This window comes from Lonchura striata, chromosome 7, assembly GCF_050655825.1.
Source record: "Lonchura striata isolate lonStrDom1 chromosome 7, ASM5065582v1, whole genome shotgun sequence".
Lineage (NCBI taxonomy): Eukaryota > Metazoa > Chordata > Aves > Passeriformes > Estrildidae > Lonchura > Lonchura striata.
In genome coordinates, this window is record NC_140709.1 from 18974525 (window position 1) to 18981186 (window position 6662).

Here is a 6662-nt window from a genome sequence, read left to right on the forward strand (position 1 = left end):
GGTTTCAGCTTAGTGGAATTCCCCTGGAAAAAAACACATCTTCTTCCACTAAATGTTTCTTATTTTAAACAAAGCGCCCTGGTGCGAAGCTCCACATTCCTGAGCACGCGGGGAGCGGGCAGGCACGCGCTCCCAGCCGGCCGTCCCCCAGCCCGCTCCCGTTTCCCAGAGCGGCTGGGGATGGGCAAGGTTGGCCCAGCCGCGCGCGTTACCGGCACCGGCACCCTCTGCCGGGGCTGGAGCACGTCCCGGAGAGCCCGCGGCGCTGCCCGGCGGGGACAGCGGCCGCGGGCACTGCGAGCACCCCGCCCGGCGGGGACAGCGGCCGCGGGCACACGGGCGGCACGGCCCCGGCGCAGCTCCCGCCGCCCGGAAGCGGCGCTGCCGCGCGGAGTGTCTCCCATTGGCCTGTTCCCGTCACGCCGTCCCGCCCCCTCGGCGCGGCGCGGGCGGCCATTGGCTGGCGGCGCTGCCAGTCGGCGAGGGCGAGCTCCGCCGGTGCCCGCGCTCGCGCGGCGCGCGCTCTGCCGGCTGGTGCGGCTGCGGGCGGAGCAGGGATGCGCCCCGGCTGCGGGAGCGCGGCGCGGAGCGGCGGCAGCCCGGGTGGCCGAGGGCGGCGAGCACGGCCGGTAAGGTCCGGCGGGGGCTGCCGGTCGCCGTGCGCATCTCCTGCGTACGGTGCTGAAGGGGCCGCTGGCAGCGCCGGGCAGCGGTGCCGGCACGGGAGGAGCGGAGAGCGGGCGGGATGCCGGGGGCGGCCGACGGCGCTGGGCCGCGGCGGGCAGGGGTCGCGGGCGGGCGCGGTCCCCCACCGCCCCTTGCCGTGCCCTTCGGCGCGGGGGTCCCCGGGCGGGACCGGCGGCGCGGTGGGAACTTCGTCTGCCCCCGCCCGGCCGGCGGCGGCCGGCGGCGCCTGCGGGTGCCGCGGCGGGGGGCGACATCAGCCCTCCTTAGGGGCTGCGGCGCTGCCCCCCGCCCCGCCGCCTCGGGAGGGCCGCTGAACGGGGCCGCCGAGCGCTGGCCCTGGCGTGGCCGCGGGGGTGCGGCTGGAGAGGCGGGCCCGCGGGTCCGGGCGGCGGCGCTGCCCCGGGCGCGGCCGTGCCCCGGTCGGGGGGCGGCGCGGCCGTGCCCGGGCCCGCGCCGGGGGCGCTCCGCGCGGCCGCGCTGTCCGGGGCGGCGGGCTGAACTCCCTTCGAGCGAGGATTGCACTCGGAGGTGTTCCTGGACGCCCGGCGAGGAGAGTCACGCAGCCGAAGGCGGCAGTGGTGGTGGTGTGGCCGCAGACTGGATCTTAAAGTTGTTAACACAGTTAGCGCAAAGAAAAGTTATTTTAAAGTCAGCGTATCGGTGATGGCTGGTACATGGCCACTGGCTATTGAGACGGAGGAATTAGAAATAGGAAATCCTTACCTTTATCCTTTATCGTTATGTACTCCTTTCCATTGTTCTTTTAGCGATAAAGACAATATTGGAAGGCTTTGAAGTGTTGTCAAATCTTGTTAATTTAGATAAAAACAGCCTTCAGGTGTTTTTTAGTGATGTTGTAAGCACTAAGTATCTTGATTATGTAACATTTCAGGGAATCTGCCAAGGTGTTGCCAGACTTTGTGATGAAGAGCCTGATTTTCCAGTCATAGAAATAAAGAGGAGTTTTGACATTGATTCGGTAGGAAGCAGGACAGCATCCACAATTAACAGACCAAGAGAAATTAGTTCTTGTTATCTGTTGGTTATTTTGCATCTCTTGGGTTTGGGTATTTTAAACATTTACACACTGTGCAGAAAATGTAAAGAGTGTTTAGTTTGATTCTGGGTTTTTTTTTGGTTCCTCTGTACCTTTAAGTTTCCTTTTCTACTTTCTAGGAGTGTATTGATCTTGTTCACTTATTGTTGATAGAGTATTCTGATTAGTAGTTATAAGATGTGTTCAATCACGTGATGCATAATGTGTTTTCAGAAATGTTTTAAACCATGATAGATGCAAGGGTGAATAAGCAGTGCAAACACCATTGCAGCACATACATGCTCTGCTTTGGAGAGCTAAAGCCCGTTTTTAAAGCTGTGGGGAAGGCACAAGTAAGTGTAAAAGATTTGAGGTGTGGAATTTAGAGCTGACACAGGTTAAATATTGTTCCCTCCCTGCATAGCTATTCACTAAATAACATTTTTGGCAGAATATAAATTGCTAATGAAATTTCAGTTCTTGTACATCTCTAATTCTAGATAGATTTGTACAGGTTCAGCAAATGTCATATTGCCAAACCATTTTTTCAGAAACCTCATTTAGTGAACCTGATTCAGTGTCATCAGAGTATTTTAGATTAGAGAACAATCCTCATCCAGGTATGTCATACACAGCCACGATGCAATGTCTGAGATGCACTCAGGTTTGCTCATCTGTCTCATAACATCACCCATTTTTTCCTCATGTGCTTTTTTAGGAAAGAAAATCCCAAATTTCTGTGGTTGTTTTGTGGAAGAGAGCAGTGAAATCTTTAGAGATTACAGGCTGAAAACACTAAGCTTTCCCCTTGCCCTGCCTTGTGAGTGACACCAGATTTTAATCTAAATATTTAGCTTGTGAATGGGTAAACTGTAGAACCTTCAGCACATGAGTAGACTTTATTTGTGACAGTTATTTCAGTGGTGCTGTTCCCAAGAGAACATGCATACAGGAGAATGTATGCCAATGTATTTGCTACATCTTTGTCTTAAATACCTTTTTGCCATGCACTGTTCTAAGGAAACATTTTCTAAACCATCAAAATATTTCAAGGCTGTCATGTCAGAAGGGCGCTTGATTCAGTGTTTATTCATTTTCTTTGTCTGTTAGTAAGTAATGAAATTTTTTGTAGCAGCAATCATTCCACCACTGAAGTCAATATAAGTGTATTAAGTATTTACTTGTTAAAAATATTAATCAGCTGTAAATTTATTAAAATTCATAAGTATTATAATTACATAATGCTCATACCTAATTAAAAGAGGAGAATGCAGAAGTTTCAGAAATTTTTAGCTTGCTTTTCATGATTTTCTTCTGTATAAAAGAAAATTAGTCCATCTGTATGCCTCCCAACACTCTGAGATATCCTGAATTTTCCAAAGCTGCTTTTGTAGTAGTAATTTTTATAGGATAGTTTCACCATATGTCACATAATAAGAAATCTGGAACTGAAGCAGTCAATTCTGTCATGGTTTCTACCATGTTGCTTATTTAGTTAAACAGATAAAGATGGATAATAAAATAATATTGATGTAATTCGCCATGACTAGTAAGAAAATTATTTCTTTTGATACAGCTAGGGAAAACAAGTGCTTTTTAGAACTAAGTGTATTTTAGAAATAAGTACATATGTGCATTCAGTTGAAGCAATGAAGGGTTGCAGAAGCTCAGGGAAAACATGAATGAATGATGTATCTCCTAGTTGTATTAGATTATACAAGTGGTACACTGATCTGTTTGAAACAGCTAATGCTGTTTTGAGCTGCAGTTGAGATGGAGTTGAGTCTCCATCAAGCACAGCAACTCTAAATGCTGATGTATGGCAGCTCTGCAGAACTCCAGATATACAGAAGGATAAAATGCCTCAGCATCCAAGTGTTCCCTTTGTTGCTTGCCCACAGGCCTCGGATGTTTCCACACAGTGATAGTATCTGCTGCTGCCTAGCACTGCCATGGGCATGGGAACCAGGAGTGCTCCGCTTGAACACCTCTGTCTCCTGAGAATGCCTTTCAAGGAACTGAGAAAAGGAATTAAACAGGAACTTAAACAGGAATTCAGCTCCCAGTCCTGAGAACAGCTCTTCAACAGAGGGAGAGAGGCAGAGATGGGCAGGTTGTTCTTTGACTGACAGACTGCAGACGCGTTGGTGGAAGAGATCAGCTTTCCCCAGCACACCAGGAGAAAGGATGTACAAGGGTCTTGGGCCTTTGTTAGCCTACTTTTAATACAGAGATGAATCAAGGTGTGATAATGAATGAATTACAGATCTTGGTTATGAGACACTCCTCTTCTTGTATCACTACCTAAAATGTAAAGTTGCCAGGTATTGCATGTGTAGTGGGGAGTGAACACTTTTTAACCCTCTTGCATTCTGATTTTTGTAGCTCTCAAATCAAACTCCCAAACTAGTGGGAACAATCTAGATATCTGTAATAGTTACTCATTAAAACTCTACATTATTATTCCCTTAAGGATTAAAATGTGTAATTCAATGCATATATACGTGTATAATTTAATTCATCACTACAAATATTTATTAAATACACAAGTATGCATTTTTTGCACTAGAAAAAGTTGCCAAATACTGGTGAGGGAGCTAATGGTGAAGAGTGCAGTGAACAAAGAAAATGCTACATAACTGAAATCTTGTGAGAATGCTGTTGAGCTACATTTATTCATTTCTGTGGAATGTTGCCAGTATACCTTTTCCCTTTGCAGGTGCTCTGTATTATCAGTAGTCTCAAAATATTGTAATTATAATATGCCTATTTAATGTATAAACAGTAGAGGAAGGGAGAAAACACCTGAGAGATACTGACTTTTGCACTCAAATTTTTAAGACTGCCATCTGAGTACCAGCAGGCTTTAACTCTTACTGTCTTTTGAGACTTACTTTGGTAAAAATGTGAATGACTTACATGGCTAACCTTGCTTCCCTTTGAGCAGTTCCGCAGCTCAGCTCTTAGAGGGGCTGATGTTTGTTTCTTTTGTCCCTCAGCAGGTGGCTACAGTTTCACTGAAATAGCTGATCTTGCTGTGGAACATCTGTGGCTTTCTGGGGTCACACTGTTTGGAGTAATGCAAATATTTCCTCTTGGTTCTGACCCTTATTTTTGTTTAAAGATACAGTACTGTTTTATTGCTTAGCATAGGATGTTGTCTTGGAATTTATACTGAAGGACTGCTGTTATTCAAATCTGACCTCCATCTTTCACAGCTGCTAAGAAGCAGGGGTGTAACTTTTGTGGATTTTTCAGAGCTCAGTAGAAGATACTGAAGGCAACTGAAGTGAAGAACATCAGGAAAGCTCTGCTGTGCCAGACCAGTGGACCTTCATACTCAGGGTTCAGTCTCCAACAGTGACATTAAGGGATGCTGTTAGGGACTACACACAAACCTAGCTGTTTTATGAACCTGTTCTCTTGTACTCTCCCTGCATACTTGTCATATTACAGATGGTGGGTATATATCTGCTCAGTGGTTTTAGAGCCCATTTGTGGACCTGCAGTCCAAGAACCTGTCTTTTTCAAACTCGTTGCTTTACTATCTTCACAACCTCATGTGGCAGCAAGTTCCAGAAGTTTACTACTCCCTTTGTAAAGAAGCACTTAATTCTTTTATAAACTGATGTTGTGCTAGCTTTGTAAAAGGTCCCTTAGTTCTATTACTAAAGGATTTAGCAAGCAGCTTTACATTAGTTTATTTACCATCTTCATGATTTGATTCATTATACCTTGCTTCAATCTTCTTTTCTAACTAGAGAGACCCTCAAGTCTCTTTTCCTAAGGCAGGCACTCCATCCTGGTGATATTTTGTTCTCTTTCTAGAGCCTATTCTTGAGATGCAGAGACTAGACGTACTTGAGATGTGGACGGACCGAGGTTTTATAAATGTGCACTGTCTTCTTCTCATTGCCTTTCCTCATGATACCCAGTATTTTGCTAGGGTTTTTCTTGCTGCTCTATGTAAGGATCTGTCAGTAATTTTCTCCAGTCATTTGTCAGCATGGTGTGTATGTGACTGAGATTATTTTCTATGAGATGTTTTAGCCTGTACCTATGTATCTATACTGAAACTCATATGTCATCTTTTTGTCCACTCTGAGTCCAGCACAGTGCCTCTGGAGCTCTTTGCCACTTAAAACAGAAAGAAAACTGAAAAATACCATTCCTAGCACTTCCAACTGCAATGAAAGGGGAAGTGAGAATGGTGGTATATGGTATTTGATCCATGTTGATTGCTGTTAAAATGATTTTTAATTAAAACCAAAGAAGCTTTAAAAAATATTGGAGTGCAAAGCTCTATTTACTCAAATACCTTTAATGCTTTCCTAGCCTCTCTATGGATTCAATACACAACAGCCTAAACTCCAATGCTATCTAATTAATCACCTTTCATTTGTGAACTACATTTCATAGTAAGATGAAAATAATAACTAAAGCTTTTCTTCTCCTCTCTCCCAGTTGTATTAGAGGTTAGGCTGGAAGCCCGCCATACAGAAAGGATCTCTTCATGTTCCTTGTTCAAAGGCAGGCTAGTCATTCGATACTCAAAGCATGTCACCTAGAAAAGCTGCTGCATTGCCAACAGCATTGAGAGTGAGGTTTAAAGAAATATCAGAAATGTATTATTAGTGTGCTGTGTTACTACTTAGTGTTACGTAGTAATAAATATGATTTTACAGCAGGGCAAGTAACTTCAGCAGCCTGTCTGTGATGATCCTGTTTCCCCTTCTCCCAGTCAGTAACACCATCCTTCCTGACCCTTTGCAGAACTACTTCAGCATATAAGTCTGGCAGAAGACTGGCCACTGACTTAAAAAACCAAAACAAAACAGAAACCCACTTTCTGCCAGCTTGAATCTGCTTCACAGAGGACCTTATGAAGGCTGTGCAAGGGAGGACATAGAACTGTGAAGGTAAATGCAAGAGGAGAGCA

At 45.8% G+C, this 6662-nt stretch overlaps 1 protein-coding gene across 9 annotated transcripts in view; it reads left to right on the top strand.

The window, feature by feature from the left end:
* The first annotated feature begins 472 nt into the window (after window positions 1-472).
* B3GALT1 (beta-1,3-galactosyltransferase 1) overlaps window positions 473-6662 on the top strand; it is a 185264-nt gene continuing 179074 nt past the window's right edge. For 8 of the 9 annotated variants that reach the window (XR_014956544.1, XR_014956543.1, XM_031505422.3 and 5 more), the window contains exon 1: window positions 473-629. The gene's annotated coding sequence lies outside the window, so the exon portion shown is untranslated. Of the gene's footprint in view, window positions 630-6496; window positions 6643-6662 lie in introns of all 9 variants that reach the window. The other variant, XM_021534744.4, reaches the window with a different exon arrangement.